At 39.0% G+C, this 19112-nt stretch overlaps 1 protein-coding gene across 2 annotated transcripts in view; it reads left to right on the forward strand.

Moving 5' to 3' along the window:
* Positions 1 to 19112, forward strand: part of BCKDHB (branched chain keto acid dehydrogenase E1 subunit beta) — a 265276-nt gene that overhangs the window by 230163 nt on the left and 16001 nt on the right. The gene's annotated exons all lie outside the window — the stretch shown is intronic.

A 19112-nucleotide genomic window follows, 5' to 3' on the forward strand; every position in this document is an offset into this window, starting at 1 on the left:
GCAGCATTGTGAATAGTGGCATATAAGTCTTTATATCATTTTCTTCCAGCTTCTTCCTTCATAATGTCTATAAATATTTTCTTATAACATTTATACATATGCAAGAATGACTATAGTTTTGAAATATTAATCGAAATGTAATGCCTTCTCAGAGAGAGTTTTTTTGGCCACTGATTCAATTAAACCTTCTGTACTCTCACAAAAATGAGATATTTTCTCATTGTTCCTGGAATACGACCCCCCAAAAAGTATGTAATTTATAAAAATCTAGTAAAAATACCAAGGCACACAGTACCCCCAGGATAGAGTCTATTGTGACCTAAGTAAGTTTACATTGTGAAAGTGGTAACATTTTTAACAGATAAAAAAATTAGACAATATACAGTTGATCTCTGAACAATGAAGGGGTTAGGTGCGCGGGCTCTCTGTATATAACTTAGAGCTGGCCCTCCATGTCCATGGGTCTCCTCTCTCTCTGTGGCTCTGCATCAGGGTATGTGCAGTTCCATAGTATTTATTATTTAAAAATGCGTATGAGTAGACCCGAACAGTTCAAACCCTTGTTATTTGAGGCTCAGCTGTAGCTAAGCCAGGGCAGACAGCTTTTCCCACACCACGTGCAGCGCCCTTGGTAGGAGTTACCTAGAGTAGGGGCTGAGGAGGTTCCTCGGCTCGGAGAAGGGTGGGAGGATCTGTTAGTGACATCCACCGTGGGTGGACTGTTAGCCCTGGATGGGGAGTGGCACGTGTTTTCCATCCTTAAATGAGTGGGTGGGAAGGGAAGCAGAGGACAGCAGCCCTCTCATCTTCACCTTCTGATTTGTAACTTGGGATCTTTCCCCAATTCTGCTGGATGATGCCCTTTCCTTTAAAACCCTGCTTCTGTAGGCATAGCCTTCCTCGAGGAAGATGCCCTGAACAGGATTCCCGGGAAATGAACGCTCATGGCGACTTAGTCTACCAGGAAGTAGATGAGTGGCCATCCTTGTGGTGGTGAGAATGATGTTAGATTCCTAATATGTTCTTTTCAAACCGAAGAATGTTTATATTTTTCATTAACATGTCCATAATTGACTGAATCCTCTGAAACTTTCAGAGAACCCAGCTTGCCTACATTTTAAAGAAGGGATCACACTTAAACAAGGAATAGCTCTTTATTCTGATGGAGTATCATCCTTAATATATCTCAAGAAATAGGAAACTAATGTCTAATATCCCTGGGAGACGTAAAATATGCAGTAGTCATTAAAACATAAAGTGCTCGTCTCCTGATTTTCTGTCCCTCTGTACTACCAATAACATTTTATAAAATATAAATAATTACATCTGAGATTTCCAGTAGGAAAAGAACAGTCATGAAATCAAATGTGTCTTCTCATATATATATATATTATATAGTATTTTGGTGAAGATCGAATTTTAAATAAGCTCAGCAGATATTTACATGAAGTGGACCATGTGTGGTGGGCAATAGGGAGTATTGATGGATAGAAAATGGTACCTGCTATTATCATATGTGAAACGGATCGCCAGTCTGGGTTTGATGCATGAGACAGGGTGCTTGGGGCTGGTGTACTGGGATAACCCAGAGGGATGGGATGGGGAGGGAGGTGGGAGGGGGGTTCAGGATGGGGAACACGTGTACACCCATGACTGATTCGTGTCAGTGTATGGCAAAACCACTACAATATTGTAAAGTAATTAGCCTCCAATTAAAATGAATAAATTTATAAAAAAAAGAAAATAGTACCTGCCTTGGGGAGCATTCATTTGCGAGCAGAGGTCCTCCAGTTTGGATCATCACTATGTAAAGCAGATACATTAAAGCAGGTATATATACATTAATTGGCACCTATGAGGCAAGTACTTATGTAGAATACTGCGATCATTTATCTTTTGTTTACTATAAAGCTATCGTCCTCAAGTCCATGGAAGCCAGCCTGTGGTATATGTGTTCTGAACAAAAGCGGATCCATGAGGAGTTTAGGATCTGCCTAGCCATCTTTAGCTAGAGAAGACTTTGGCCTAGTGACTTGTATTTGTATGGAAATGAAAACCAGAGTTATTGGGAAATATAGTCACAAAGGGAGGACTTTAAAATTGCAAAAATAGCATGAATCAAGGAATATAAAGTCATAATTTCTCCATCATTACCAGTAAACATTTATGGGGCTCCCCAGCGTGACTGTTCTGGATTTTATATCTTGGGCTGGACTTGCCTTTGCCTTCTGTGCTTGCTGTCCTGCAGTTGCCCAAAATGTTCTCTGTTAATTTGCCAATGACATGTAAAAAATATAGGCCAGTGTGTCTATGGGTTGTAAGCAAGTTAAACTAATTTTGGTGAATCTATAACAATTTATAGACCAGTATAACAATTAAGGCTTAGGCTCTGGAATTGGACAAAGTTGGTTTCGAGTATTGTTTCTGCCACACGCAAACTTAGACCAGTCGCCTGCCTTTCTCAACTTCAGTTTTCTCATCTCTAAAATGAGATAATGAAGCCTCTTCCTACTTATAGGGTTCATGAGGATTAATGAGGTAATGCAAGTCACATACTTAATTCTGCTCCTGTTAAGCGCTCATATATTATTAGTGTTATTTTAGCCACAGAAACGCAACTTCTTATTTTGTTTTCTGCTAGTAATGCCTTTTGAGTTATTGTGTTATGTGCAAATACATAATACAAATTGATCTCTCTTTTTGAGAATGATCATTTTTCTCTCTGAAATTGCACAAAGAAGTGATACATTCTGTTACTTCACATTTTCTTTTAACACACACACCACCTCCCAACACAAATTTTAAGGCACTGAAACACCTTAAAGAGATTTTCTTAATCAGAATTCAACAAGTGGGTTTATACCCCAGTATAGAGACCCATTTCAAAGTGTTTTAAAGTAAAGAGAAAGTTGTCAACAGTTTTGCACACAGCTATTTTTCTTCTTTCCCCATCAGTATTCCCCTAATACATACTTTCTCAAAAACTATTTTGTATCTTTAAATCCTCACACTTTAGCCGCCATGCTCACTTCTGCTTTCCTAGAGGTCTTTCCTGCATGTCGATTTTGCTGCTCCTCTGTTTCCAACTTTATGAAATCTTGTTCATGAGAAACATATTATTTCTCCTATTTGGTGACTGTTTTCCCCACGGGGTCAGCTTAAAGTAGAGACAGCAGAGGAAAATCCCTTGATTTCAGTAATTCAGAGGTTATTTGTACCAGCCACTTAGCAGTGTGCTGGTTCTCAATCCTAGCTAAACGTTAGAATCTCCAGGGTTTTCAAAAAAAATCCTGATGTAAATGGAGAGAGATCCCATAATACCCTGGCCTTATCCCAGAATAATTAAATCAGAGCTTTGGGACAAGAGTGGAACGAGACATCTGTATTTATAGCTTTTCAAGTGATTTTAGTGTTCAGTCAGTGAGACCTGCTCTAGGAGGGGGTTCTGTGAGGCCCGATTAAATTGGAATCATGGCAGGAGCAAGTGATCCGGCAGGAAACCATGGCAAGAAATGTGGGCTGCCACGCTGATATGTTTTGGTGGGGAAGGGAAGAAGAGGGATGGGCCTGTACCTTAAGGAGCTCCAGCAGGAAATACAGCATCTTCATACCAGGAATGGTGCTTCCCAGGTAGCGTAGTGGTCAAGAATCTGCCTGCCAATGCAGGAGAGGCAAGAGACACAGGTTCGATCCCTGGGTTGGAAGATCCCCTGGAGGAGGAAATGGCAACCCACTCCAGTATTCTTGCCTGAACAAGTCCCATGGACAGAGGAGCTTGGTGGGCTACAGTCCATGGGGTTACAAAGAGTCAGACACTACTGAGCAATTGATTGCTCATGTCAGGGACAACCTGCTAGTCTGTCTGTGCTTGCATATATAGCAGTGAGGCTCAGCTACTCCCCTAGGGCAGGGAGTCAACCATTCAGGGGTTGGAGATGCACCAATAGTTTGTGAGAGCTCCTAGGCAATTTAATACACCTGTCCTTTCCTCACTTCCCTCCTCTCTCCCCACTTCCTTCTCTCTCCAGCCTACCCGCATGCCTTTAGCTATCTTTCCATTTTCTTTAGATCAGATAGGAGGGGCCTGGGTATCAGACGCATGATCTCAGAGTCGGCTTCCCTTTTGGTGGTCAAAGATCTGTAACAATTCCAAGCAAGAGTTCTAGATTCAGGGCTATTAGATCGTAGAGGTCACACTTCCTGAACCAGTGACTGAAGTCAGGGAAAGGAATATGCCCATTTGCTAAGTCAGTGGAGACCCACCCTTTAGCTGGAGGAAATGTCAGCTTCCCGCCAAATATGTGGGAGGGTATAGGAAGAATGGAACCCTACAAGGAATCCAGATATTATTATTATTATTATTTAAGAATAGAACATGTAGAACCCATCCTAGGTGTTTGGTCATTGTTTTGGAGTTTTTAGAAGTATTTATTTATTTAATTATTTAGCTATCTTGGATCTTAGCTGTAGCCTGTGGGAATCTAGCTCCTTGACGAGGTTGGAACCTGGGCCCCCTTCACTGGAAGCATGGAGTCTTAGCCACCAGATCACCAGGGAAGTCCCTGGAATTATGAGAAGAAGAAAAGATGGCAATGGGTGCTCCTAGACAGCCAGTACTACCCACTACATGCAGAGAAGTCATGGTGATTCAGTATAATGAATTACTTTATGTATATAAATTATTGATAAAATTTTATAGGGACATTTTGAATGGCATACAGAAAATACTACAGTGTTAACTAGAACTTCTCACCATTTATCCAACCTATGTTTGTGTGTGTGTAGTTCTGTGCAGTCTTATCCTATATACAGACTTGAATAGACATCATCACATCCATCACAATACCCTTTCCCCATCCCCAATTTACTGGCAACCACCCAAGTTTTCTCCATCTGTATAGATTTGTCAGTTAAAGGCTTATATAAATGGAATTTTTTGAGACCTGGCTTTTTTTTGTTTATTATCATGCCCTTGACCTGCATCCCTGTTGTTGTGTTATGTCAATAGTTCATTCCTGGTTATGACTGATTAGTTTTTCATGGTGAAGTGAAGTTGCTCAGTCGTGTATGACTCTTTGCAATCCCATTGACTGTAGCCTACCAGGCTCCTCCGTCCATGGAATTTTCCAGGCAAGAACACTGGAGTGGTTGCCATTTCCTTCTCCAGGGGATCTTCCTGACCCAGGGATCGAACCCAGGTCTCCTGTATTGCAGGCAGACGCTTTACCCTCTGAGCCATCAGGAAGCAGATACGACTGTACCACAGCTTTTAAACCATTCTTCCACTGAAGAACACTTGAGTTGTTTTCAGTTTTTGCTACTATGGAAAAACTGTTGTGAATATTTGAGTACACATTTTCGTGTGGAGATAAGTTTTCACTTCTGTGGGATAAAGGCCCAAGAGTGCAATTGCTGGGTCAGATGGTGAGTCTAGTTTCATAAAAAACTGCCAAACTGTCTTCCAGAGTGTCTGTGCTATTTTATCTTTCCACTACTATGTCTTTGAGATTCCGCTTCCTCACTAGGGTTTTGTGTTGCCTGCCCCCCCTTTTTTTTCTGTTCAGATAAGTGTGTAGTGATATATCATTGTGGTTACAATTTTCATTTCTCCAATACCTAATATGTTGAACATCTTTTGATGTATTTATTTATCTGTCCACTTCCCCTTTAATGAAATGTCTGCTGTTCCTGTCTTTTGCCCACTATCTGATTGGATCATTTCTTTTTTCACTGTTGATTTTTAAGAGTTGTTTATATCTCCCGTATATAAGACCTCTCTCAGATATTGCACTTTGCTGATATTTAATTCTAGCCTGTCCTGTGCCTATATTGACTAAATCTGTAACATTTGATGGTTTTCTAGGGGTTCTGATCTTCCCTTGAGGAGATGGGTCCTACTTTCCAACCAGGAAATTACTTTTTGCATTTTACCATTAACAAACATTTTGTCAAACTTTCTGGGATTTTACTACAGAAGAAATAATGTCTCCTATTTCTCTGTACTCTCTGGACTCTCTATTCAATAAATTTGTCTGCTTTCCTATACAGATGTCTTTCTCACCCCTTTTGGTTATGGTGATAGGGTTATTTTTCACCAAGATGGTGAGCTCGCATGTACTTTTTGATCTTGTTACTATGAAGTTAGCCCTCTTCGGTATTTATCAGAGTAATACCTTAAACAAAAACATTTTGTGACTTGGTAAGGTGCTAGGGTTTTCTTTGATTTTCTTTTTGCTTGTTTGTTTTGGTTCTGTGGTCATCTATATTTTGTTGTCGCTTTTTGTCACTTGTGTCAAAATTGTCATCAGAGACAGCCTTCTAAGCTTTGTCAAAAATTCAGGGTGAAGTCCTTTTGGTTTGAAATCTATTACCTCTGTTATCAGTGTTGAAAGGCTAACAGCTCTGAAATCCTTGCCTCTCTCCAGCTGGAGAGATGTGAAGATAAATAAAAACTGAAAATTTTCAGGTGAACTTCTGATTAGCGAGCGCCTGCTGTGTGCCAGACATTGCATGGTAGGACAACTTCTGTTAAAAAAATTCAGGAAGGGCATTTTCTCTTTCAGGACTGGAATTTGATTTCATTTATTATCTTTCTGATCAATGTGTACCTGCAGTATGAATGATGGGGAAAAACTACAGCCACCCTGGTTTGTCACTTATCTAGCTGATACCAGGTTCAGGACAAGGACCTAGGTCTTCTACTCTCTGCTGCTGCTGCTAAGTCGCTTCAGTCGTGTCCAACTCTGTGTGACCCCATAGACGGCAGCCCGCCAGGCTCCCCCGTCCCTGGGATTCTCCAGGCAAGAACACTGGCGTGGGTTGCCATTTCCTCCTCCAGTGCATGAAAGGGAAAAGTGAAAGTGAAGTCGCTCAGTCGTGTCCGACCCTTAGTGACCCCATGGACTGCAGCCTACCAGGCTCCTCCGTCCACGGGATTTTCCAGGCAAGAGTACTGGAGTGGATTGCCATTGCCTTCTTCGCTTCTACTCTCTAGAACAGTATTAACCTGAAACCCAAAGAAGTTGAGATATTTTGTTGTCAGGGAATTTTTTTTTACAACACAAAAAGATAGCTAATTGGAATTTAACTTTCTAAGAGGCCCCAAATAATAGAATTTTTAAACAATCAGAAATAAAATAAACCCTAAGCAAAAATATACCCTCCTAAACATTGGATAATGTGTACCTGGAAAACTTTCTACTCATATTTCGCCTTCATTTTTAGTTTACCTCACAATTATTAATATCTCAAGTTGCTAGGTCATGAAATTATTTTGGGACTAGCTCAGAATTTGTTATATTATAATCAGCTTTGGTCACAGAAAGTCCGGGTTGTGGGGGAGGGATGTGTTAAGGGAGAAAGCGTTCTCTCTACTGTCCCTGAATAAAGCATATGAAAATCTGTTTCTATCTGCAGTGGATTTCTACGTTTCTTGCCAAAGGAACAGTAGATAATGTTTCTAAAATATTATCTCTGTACACGTTGCTAGGTTACTCAATTTGGAGTCTTTTTTCTTTACAATACATAATCATAAAAAGCCACCGGGAGAGATGTAGAGATAAGAGACAGGGAGAGGAAGTTGGTAGGGTGAATAAATGGGAAATTGATATTATCATTAAGGCACTGGATATGGTAATAAATGTGTCACTAGAAAAGATATTTGAATCCTAGCCAAGGTGGGGTTCCATGTAGCCACAAACTCCAGTCAAATATTTTCAATTTTAAAATCTTTTGTTTTTATTTTCCAAACTTCCTCAGAAGTGAGCGTCTCTGTGTAGATCCTTAAAAAGTCTTCTTTGTGAATGAAATGATAGTTTCCTCCAAATTACGCACAAGAAATGACCTGTTCCTGTTGTGAACTTTGACTCACTGCCCTCATCCCTGTCTTACGTTGTGTCTCACTCACATCATCAGCAGCTCTAGCATCCATCGCTAACGATACTTCTGATTTCCTATAAATGAACCCCGAGTTTACCTGAAGAATCTGAGTCTCCATAGCTGCTCTTGTATGTTCTCTGAAGAACACAGATACGTAAGCTGTCACTGTCTTCCTGCCAGGGCTGGTCCGTTGGCCCTGCGGCCACCTGGCCCCTTCCCCTCTCACTGCTCTGTCATCTCTCTCTGGGTGTGTACTCTCCCCACCCCTCCCATGCCACAGTCCCGCGAGCCATCTTTCCATCTCTGGGTCACACGAGCTCTTTTCTGCCTCCATGCTTGCTTTGTGAGCTGGCAGGGATGCTCCTGGTACCTCGTGGTTTTCAAATGTGGCCTCCTTAGGCAACCCCTCCCTGAGCACATACAGCTTGCTAGCTGTTACAGACCTCTGCCTGCTCCCTTTCTTTCTTTTTTATTTATTTATTCATTTATTTTTGGCTGTCCTGGGTCTTCACTGCTGCCTGGGCTTTTCTCTAGTTGCAGTGAGCGGGGGCTACTCTCTGGTTGCGGGGTGTGGGCTTCTCATTGCAGTGGCTTCTCCTGCTGCGGGGCACCAGCTCTAGGCACGGAGGCTTCAGTAGTTGAGGCTCCCAGGCTCAAGTGCTCAGGCTCAGTAGTTGTGGTGCACGGGCTTAGTTGCTCTGCAGCATATGGGATCTTCCTGGATCTGGGATCGAACCCGAGTCTCCTGCATTGGCAGGTGGATTCTTTACCACTGTGCCTGCTCCCTTTCTAACACTTTGTCATACCTGTTTCTCCCACTGGGATGCAAAACTCTCTGGAGATAGGCTCTGAAATGTTTGATTGATGAATGATGGAATACATTAATTAAAAAAATTTTTTTTTGGCTATGCGGTCTTGCTGCCTGCAGTCATTCTCTCGTTGTGGTGGGCTGGGGTTACTCTCTAGCTGTGATGCATAGGCTTTTGTTGCAGAGCTTGGATTCTAGGCACGGGGACTCTAGTTGTGATGCATGGGCCTAGTTGCCCCACGGCATATGGGATTCTAGTTCCTGGACCAGGGATTGAACCCATGTCCCCTGCATTGGCAGATGGGTTTTAAGCACTGGACCACCAGAGAAGTCCAAATTCATGAATTGAAAAAAGAAATCAATATCAAAGTCCCCAAAGCTCCTTGAAAATCGGTACTTGAACTGAATTTGAAAAGTGATCTGTGTGAAGATAGCAGGGGATAGTGTTATAGAGTAGTTGGTTTGGGGACTTCCCTGATGGTCCAGTGGTTAGGATGCTGAGCTTCCACTGCAGGAGACATGAGTTCTATCCCTACTCAGGGAACTAAGATCTCATATCCCTCATGCCATGCGGCTTGGCCAAAAGGGAAAAAAAATAGTTTTGGAATGGAGGTGGACCTGTGTATGTCTGCCCCGGGCTGGAAGGTAAATGAGGATAAAGAAGAATAAGCTCCTCAGGAAAAACTTCGAACCTAGGGAGGGACCCAATTTCAGTGGCAGCAGTGTGGCATCTGGTGGGTGAGTAAGAAGGTTCCATTTGAATCGCTGAGGAGTGAAAATCTCCACACCCCACTTACTGTCTTGATTTTTCTGCCTCTTCCGTGACTAGGTTCCTTGATACCCCAGAGTGAGACAGAATAGAAGGAAACACTGGAAGGGCTGGGGCAGCCGATATTCACAGATGCCTGCGCTGTGTCACGCATTGTACCTCTGTGGCTGTGGGCTGTGAAAACCAGCATACAGGGTGCTTTGCGGTGGTGGTTTTGCCAACATAAAAGGATTCACATCTTAAAGATTTAGCTATGATGCTTGAGCCTATGAAGACAAAGAATTATCTCCTTACACAGGAGTGGGTTGTATGTAACTTCGTAAATGTGATCAATTTAGGCAGTTACCTTGTACTGTAATAATTGTGTGTCTGGAGACAACCACAGATAAGAAAGAGAATTGTTGAAATGTGTGCTTCTTTTTCGAAACTTCCAAGAGCTGCTTGGAAGCCTGTGTTGTTTTCTTGCTTCCAGTGTTGCTTTTCACATGGCATTTACTCTCTGGAAATCTGATTTTCTTCTCCTGCCTAGACTTCCACACATAACCCACTTCAGCTGTAACATCCTGAGATTACTTATGCCACAGATTTGACCGTGTTTTAAAACGGAACTGGAGTGTAATGGCTGACTTCACTATTTTTGCATTTATTTACAAAGCTGCATTCTGGGGAAGTAATTCAGTCAGCAAAGATACTGTTTTAGCATCAAGAGTGCTCATTTCAGACTCGAAACTAGTTCGTGTTGTTATCTCCACAGAAAAGGAAACTCTGTGTGTGTGTGTGTGTGTGTGTGTGTGTGTTTTGCAGAATATTAGTGTTCAGGGCTGTTGCTTATTGATAGGATCAGAGTGGTTGCCATAGCAATCTAACAGCCCCTGGAGGGAGTGTGGTCATTGCCTTAACACTTCCCGTATCCCACCCAGTTTGGAGAGAGCCCCTCTGAAAAGAATTTCCTTTCATGGAAATTGCGTTACTGAAATAAAAAGAGTTGAATTTCTGTAGCTCAGATGTGTGCATAGGTTTGTGTTGCACACTTACTGTGATAAAAAGAAAAGCGTTTATTAGTTGTGTGAATGCACAAATGAGACCTAGAAGGACACATCAAACTGTAAACCACTGGTGATGAGGGAAGACTTTGTTGTTTTGCTTCTTGTATTTTACCCATGTTAGCTTTTAAGAAGCAAGTGTTATTTTAAAGACTTTTTTTTTAAAAAAAAGCATTCATAATAAACACAGGATATGGAATTTTCTTGAGCAATGAACTTCAATCTATTGCATGTTCTTTATTCCCTAAATAAGCTCTCAAACACCCAAAGCCAACTTTCCTCATTTTCACGTGAGCTACAGAACTGGAAAGCCATTTCAGCAAGATGATGATCAAATGACTTTATCAACATTTGTGGTTTCTGGCGTTTTCGTGAGTGTTCTCAGGTAGAAGAAACTCAGGGCATGTCGCAGTTTGCCCAAGCTGTGCTGGGCGAAACAAGTGACTTAATACTCACATATAATCCTCATATAACTGTAACAGAAACCAGCAACCGTTGGGTCTGCCTCCGAAATTGCTCGCAGGGCAGATTGATGTGTGAACACTGTATTTACAGGACCAAAACCCCACCACATTTGCTCTGCAGCTGTGTTTAACGGTTATCAGTTTGGCGCACGGCATGATTGTTTTGGAGCAAGAACAGACGCTTCAGATTTCCTTTTGGCAATTCTGGAGTCCCTGAAATACCTACTGCTGAAGTGAATCATACTAACTTAATTAGATTTGCTACATCATTAGCATTTGAGGAAGCCTAAGGAAAATCCTTGTGGGTTGGTGATTTGCAAGGTCACATAGAAGCACGCTCATTGAAAACGATGACATTCTAATGTAGCATAACGCAGATATATTCTCTACATAAATCATTTTTTAATCCAGCTGTCAAAGTGATACTTTCCCAGGGATGCCCAAATTGCTTGTCTCAGACCACGGGGACCTCTCCGCTTCCACCCAGGAGATGGACCCCTCTGCACACGGCCAGCTCCACTTGAGGACACGTATGTGTGTATGACAAGCTTTACACCTAGAATGAGGGCTCCTGACTATTTAATCAACATCTCAGGGCCAGCTGTGTAGACTGTGCCAGCTACCACTAACTGAAGCCGGCAGACCCCCTACCGCATTTACATTTACATTTTAACTTGAAGATGAACTTCATTGCAATGTCTGGTCTGTTGTTTTCACTGCAGGAAAAGAATTTACTTTTCTTCTCAACAGACATTTCTTAAAATGCTCCAGAAATTTTCTTCTGTAGTTTTAAAGTTCTACAAAGTGACTTAATCGTGGAGAAGAGCCATTAAGTATTTACTGTGAGGAGAGGATTACGTTTCATATTCCGGCTTAAGTCTAGGATACAATTTGTAGCCTAAGTTTACTGAAACGATTTTCGCAATCTATCAAGAAGCCGTCGCATACTTTATCCAATGACTTAGTTATCTTAAGTTCATCTAGACGCTGTCAGCGATAAGGAAATAAATGAAAGCAAGCAAATTTAATTTCCTGGTGAAGCACTTTAATGATACGTGTATTTTTTTGGAACTTTTAGAAGAAGAAACTTTAGGTGTATAGCCTACCATGGACTGAACATTCAGTTTTTCCTAAGAATGTAGGATCAGCTTCAGAACCCCAAAGTGGCAGCTTGTGCCCTAAACTCAAGCAAGCTGCTGGCAATCAACTAGGAACAAGTTCCAGTCTGGTCCCCACTGCCCCGCAACGTCTCCCCAGTGAGTCTCTAAAACATTCAAAACATATGCATCTGAGCTTGTCTTCCTGTAACTCTAAGAGATCCAACTATTTCACATCACCTCCCCCCGCCCCCTGACACACACACAAAGGCCCTAAACTGCTAAGCTTTTTATTAAAATTGGAAAAAAAAAAAATCTTGATCAGATTTGACATAAACAAGCAGACAGTTCCACCAGTTTCTGTTTCCCAGGTATAATGGTAGCACTGGCTACAAATTTTCCTTGTATCCAAGCAAGACTCTTTCGCCCACTTTTAAAGTCTTTTGCAGCTGCACCGAAGGGTAACCAGGCCAGCTGGTTCAAATACCACCAGAGCTTGCATGCACTTACGTGACCCTGGTTGCCTTACTTAACCTTCGCCAGCCTTAGCGCCTCATTTGCTACTGCCACCTAGACTGTTGAAAGGATTAAGTGAGACGATATACATAATTACACTTGTTTATTATTAAGTAAGAATATCTCTTGGTTTCTGTTTAGTGAATCTCTGGCTTTTTCTGTCCTCTGTCTACACGTACACACTCCTTTTCCTGAACATATCGACAAACAGCGTTTTTTTCCTATAGCCTCCGTGTTGTTTCTTGGGATATTCATCATGTGTTGACTGAAGGCAAAATTATTTGTTTGTGTTTGTGTGTGCTTGCGTGCATTGTTATCTATGCTATATGACAAGTAGGGAATCTCCTGTGATCTCTTTGGGGGATCGGTGCTATGTGTTTTAGCACGGTGCCTAGTTGAGGGACCTGACTGAAGTTTTATATAGCTCAGATTCAAGTAAGGAGATAAAAAATAGCAAGTAAATGCTCTGGTTATATTCCAGATAAAATACGTGAACATCGCCTGTTTATAGGAAATGTGTAAATGTAGTTCATCAAAAATGCATTAGTGAACAGTGTCTCTGGGCATTTCTAATATTAAATTTTTGCGCTTAACTCTAAAAGTAAACAGAACCAGGTCTCTGCTACTAACTACACCTTCACTGTTGTATCTATAGTTTAATCAGGCTCATTAGAAATTTGTCCACCCTGAGCATGCAATACAGATTTTGTGAGAATCAGCATACAGTTTATACAAAATTTGAAGTAGAAAAGGAGGGCATGTGTATTATTCCCCTAATTCTCAAATATCTCTGGATTCTTGAAATTTTAACTGTATGCAAATACATAGACTTTCAACCAGAAAAGCTTCTTTGTAAGAAATATTAACCAACTTTAAAGGTAGAAACATACATATGTAAACACAGTAAACAGGAAGATATATTTTGGATTCTGTGTGATATTTTTATTGGCTGCAGACCATAGTTACAATGGCTAGATATATTTTATGAATAGATTAAACTCATCATGTTAGCAAAAGTTATCTGCATATCAATAATGCGCGCTCTTACAAGCCTTTCTCTTTACTCAGGTCAGAGACTCCTGCCCAAAACTTGTTTGCTTGTTTAATTTATTCAATTACTAAAGCTTGAGAAGGCTACTACAGCTGGGATCCAGTTAACAAGTTTGGGAATAAAACTCCCTAATAATTGATAGTAGCCTAAAACATTTATTTCTGTGCTTTTCTTATTAAAATCACAGTGATCTGGTGAACAGAATTAAACTGCTGAAAAATAACTTGCTCTGATTTATTCATTCAGCAAAACCAATCTTAAAGGCTATGTTGCTATGACACCTAAGATTAACTTTAAAAAAAAAAATAGGTTTAATTTCAGTGGAAACATTGACATATCTCTTTTGGCATTATGTAGATAAAGTTGATTTTCCCCCTTTCCTTAACTTTTTCTTTACATTTAGCAAGTTGTTTTAGCATTCTTTTAAACATAAACTAAAACATAAACTAGAAATTTACCATGAAGAATAAGTGAAAGCAGTAAAGAAGAAGGCATTATATTGTAACAAAAGAGTATCATTTGTAAAATAGCAAATATTTTAGAACCCCTCCTTTTTATTTTAAATCCAGCTTCTTAAACTTTTTAGAAAGATGGTGCCAAATAGGGAGAAATCACTCTATTTTAGTGGTTTCATTTTATAATTAGTGTTGAAACTTAAAAAACAGGTTGCAAAATTGGGACAGTGACAGATCCTGCTAGAAATTTTCTGAGCGCAGGTTCGATCCCCCAGATTTGAAAAGAATATATTTTCTACGTCACGAAACAAAAGAATCACCAGGTCACTTCAGCCAGAATTGATTTCTGCCTGCCGAGCACCATTTGGTGGAGTGAGAATGCTATACAAAGAATTTTGTTGCAAAACAAGCAGAAAAATTGAATGCTTTGTAGGATCATCAAAAGTTGCTTTACAAGAGTAATTTAAATTTCCTAGTGCCAAGCAAAGCAAAAGTCCTACCTTACAGAGGGCGATTTGTTCATGAGACGACCCAGTGCTGCTAGGCGCTTATGTTTATCATTATGCATTCACATTCTAGGGAAATTCCACTTTCAAACTTTGCTGCTGTGTGGATGCTTTCTTCTATAGGAAGGATTTTGAACTATAAAATTTGAGAAGCTTTAGCGTCTGTGGAAACTTGAGAGCATTGCCTTTTTTTTTTTTTCCTCTCTCTTTTGAATGTAAAGTGTTTTAACAAAAGTGTTGTAGCCACAGTACATAGTAAATGTCCAAATTTGCCCATAGTATATCTCAAAAGAATTTAGACTTCTAACTTTTTAAACCTCAGAACATCACTGAAGATAGATTGCAGCAGATCAATAGACTGTGTTGCAGGAAGATTTAAGGAAGAAATTATTATAAATGGTGAGGCTGCTTCAGGTCATAGCGCAAGAGTATATCTGGGGGAAAGTTTGAAAACAGAACCAAACCAAAGTGGTTTGGATGGGATGCTAAGTTTTACCTTTGTGATTGCTAATTTAGTGTTTATGAAAAATTAAAAAGAGTTAATATTTGTGAAGTATTTGGTATAGTCCCTGGGCCAAAATGAGCACTATGTACTTTTTTAAAAAGTGAATTCAGATAAGATTATAAATTATAGAAAGTTTTCACTTGCTTTCACTTCTGTCCCATTTTAAAATAGTGAAATTTACAAAAGTATCATTTGGAGGAAAAAAAGGCAGTTTCTATTATATAACAAATTATTGATTTTAATGTTAAATTTTGATTTTAAAATTTGCTCTACCTCAGTTTCTACACTAATATAGAGTTAATGCACTGAGATTCATAGATAATTTTATATTAACATTTTCATATTCTAATACAGCTGTTGAATTTGAACCATGAATCATTTCTATATATATTTTAATATTATTCTCCAACCTTTTGTTAGGTAGCTAGACTGTATCCAGTTTAAATCAGAAATAATATTTCTGTCTAACTTCAGAAAAGAAGCTTCCATTTGAAAAATGGAGTTTGAATTTCAGTGAATATCCTAATTTAGAATTCCATTCCATTCTTTGTTATTATTAAAGTCAGCAGACATTGAAGGTGTTCTAATAAAGTTAAGTAATAGAAATCTTAGCTTTTAATATAGTCAAGGTTGTGATTTTAAATGAAAGCTTTGCTGAAATAATTGGGATTGACTGTAATGTTTTAGGTGCTGTAGAAATCTGGATGAAATTATATTATTCATATACTGTCTTATTTAGTTATATTGGCTCAACTGTGTTTTAAAAGTGAGAGACATCATATCAACCAATGTTTGTTGAATGCATCTCATGTGTATAGTATTAGAAAAGTAAAATAAAAAGCTGTATTAATGGGAAGCATCCTGTTAGTTTGGAGGTATTTTAGGGACTCTGCTGTCTGTGAAGAATAAATTTCACAGGTCTATTTCATAGGTCTGTACAGAAAATTGGTATAGATGTAAAATGTATATTTTAAGCTCTGTTTTAAAAATGTGATGCTTTCTGTTTAAACCATTAACTTAAATGAAACCTACTTCATTTTGTGTTAGTAAAGTTGTGTTTATTTAATCCAGTGGTGAAATTAATTTGCAGTTGCTGGCATAGTACCTTCACAGGTTTCTATGACTCATTTGTCATTCAAGACACCAGCATCATTTTTTTCTCTGCTGCCGAAACTCATGTTTCAGCTATAGGCACATTTTCATGGTAGATTAAATCTACATTTATTAATAACAAATATTCTCTGATAGTATTTGGAAGCCAGGTGATGTCTCACCTTACATAAATAACTAGAACTAATCAACCTAAAACCAACACGTAGGTCTCTAAGTTCATGGACTTCCAAGCTATCAAATATGCCTCATTTTGGTATATTAATTTAGTTTTCTCATATTTTTTTAGTTTAACTCTTGTGCTGCTCATTATGATCCCTAGACAATGTATTGCATTTAGAAGAAAGTATCCTTAATTTAATTTCAAGTAACCATTGAGAAAATTGATTTTTAAATGACTTTAAGGTCCAGGCTACATCACATAAACATTATTGCTAATAATAACTAACAGGGACTAAATGGTGTTGGAATTTAAGTTTAAAACTTCACAAAACATTTAAAGCTAATTCTTAATGTTTTCTCCTAGAGAAGAAATGATAACTCTATGATCTATATGTCTTGTTCAGTAATTATCACATGTATAGCTTATTTTACCCTCACCCCAACCCACTCTTAGAAACAAAATACATTCTCCTAGTTTAAATGTGTTATGATGACATATGTTTATGTGATGTAACCTGGACCTTAAAGTCATTTAAAAATCAATTTTCTCAATGGTTACTTGAAATTAAATTGTGGAATAATGCTACTCATTGTTCCAAGGAAGAATATAATATCCAGATTTATAAGATAATCCTATAGGCAATGTACTTTGATATGTTTCTCATTGCAGTGAGCTGCATTTCTACCTTTCCATTAAATGTTTAGGAAAATTGAACAGTTTTTCAGGAAAGTGAAAGGAACTCATCATCCTGTAATCAGCTGTAAGAAAGTAGAAACATATATGCAAGACCTAAATTTTTCTGATCACACTTAAAATTTCACAACTTTCCAGCTCAAGATACTTTATAGTCTTACACAGTGGGCCATATCCAGCTTTCTGTCATTAGAAGGACTGAATAAAAATTATTGCAAAGTTGCTCTTAGAAAGAAATGTGAGTCTGAAATTGCCTTGAATTAAAAAAACAAAAAGCCAAATGATTTCTTTAAAAATAAATCAAATGATATTATACGGTCTTTATTCTTGACTGTTTTTTTGAAGTGTTTGTGCCTTGATTACATTCACTTATCTGTTGGGCTCTTTTTCACTTGGAACCTTCCAGTATCTGACTGATAGGCTACTTTTCTACAGTAACCATGCTTGGAAATTACGTTCTTTTGCGGGCTGCGGGGGGATTTTTCAACCATTTCCAGGGTTTCTGACTTAATCGGCCATCTGGCCACACTCAATCTGTCCTTCTAGGCCCAGGAACTGACAGGGTGTAGGCTCCCTGGTCCCCACCAGGGGGCAGCACCAGATCCTGTCTTTCATTGGGTGCAGCCTGGCTGCTTCAATAACCTCAGTGGTCCCCACCCTCCTTCCTCATAGAGCACTGAAACTGGTTTTGGTATTTTCTTACATTTTTTAAGGCTTAGTAAGTATCCAATAAGTGGTAGCTATCAGTCACTGAGCTATGATGGATATTACATCTCAATCTATTTGACGGTTCTGTGTACCTGAATCTTTATCTTCAGTGATGGTTTGGGCTATTTTCTGATACCTTGTGTTTATTATCACTCGAAAATTTTTAAGAGGAGAACAAAAACCTAGCAATTATTAGGTCAATTGTACTTCAAAAACAAACTCACAGAAAAAGAGATCAGATTTGTGGTTACCAGAGGCAGGAGATGGGGCAGGGGGAATTGAAAGAAGATGGTCAAAAGACACAAACTTCCAGTTTTAAAATAATTAAGTGCTAGGGATTCCATGACCAACATGATAAATATAACTATAAATAACACCGCTGTTTGTTATATATGAAAGCTGTTAAGAGTTAATCCTAAGAGTTCTCTCACAAGGAAAATATTTTTTTTTCTATTTTGTCAAGTTTGTGTCTAGATGAGATGATGGATGTTCACTAAACTTACTGTGATAATCATATCATGATGTATGTAAGTCAAATCACTATGCCATACACCTTAAACTTATACAGTGCTGTATGTCTATCATAGCTCAGTAAAACTAGAAGGAAAAAAAAAAACTCTACAATTATTGAGCACTGTGCTATGTCAGGCATAAGAGCAGGTACTTCTCATAGGCTGCTGCCCAAGCTAGGGAGGCAAAGAGGCCAGGTAACAGTCGAGTATAAAAACAATAGGGTAAACACAGGGACAAAATTTTTACTACTTTTGCTGCTGAGTAAACAGAGCCTTAGAAAGGTTAAATCCTAGTAGAACAAAGATTCCCTCCAGATAGAGTTCCAAATTACATGCTGTATCAATTATATTATACAGCCTTGCCATGAAAACAACAAAATGATTTGTTGGGAGTGACCACAGCTACGGTGTGGAATGCCTGAGACTGATTTCAGTGATGTAACTCCTGTGACACGGTGACAGGAAAATTTACGGCTGGATGTCCATAAAACTTTAATGGGGAAATGAGGTTAACGTTGAGACATTTTGAACGACCCCCTGAAAGCCACAGCATATATGTATTTGCATGCACATATAATAACATACAACCTGTATTATGTTTATGAAAAAATATATGAATAAGTGCAATACTCAATTTTTTGTGTAATGAGGACTATTAATTAAGATCTGCTCTCTTAGCAACTTTCAAAGATGCAATACAGTGTTAAATAGTTACTATTAAGTACATTTAATTTTTAAAACCTATCAATATTTTATCTTAAGACAACCATGAATCCTATTTTATTAATTTTTATTTGCCTTAAAAATTTACAGGATCTCTGTCCTCTGCAATTT

Source organism: Giraffa tippelskirchi, chromosome 9 (assembly GCF_054371585.1).
Source record: "Giraffa tippelskirchi isolate mGirTip1 chromosome 9, T2T-mGirTip1v1.2.pri, whole genome shotgun sequence".
In the NCBI taxonomy this organism is placed as follows: domain Eukaryota; kingdom Metazoa; phylum Chordata; class Mammalia; order Artiodactyla; family Giraffidae; genus Giraffa; species Giraffa tippelskirchi.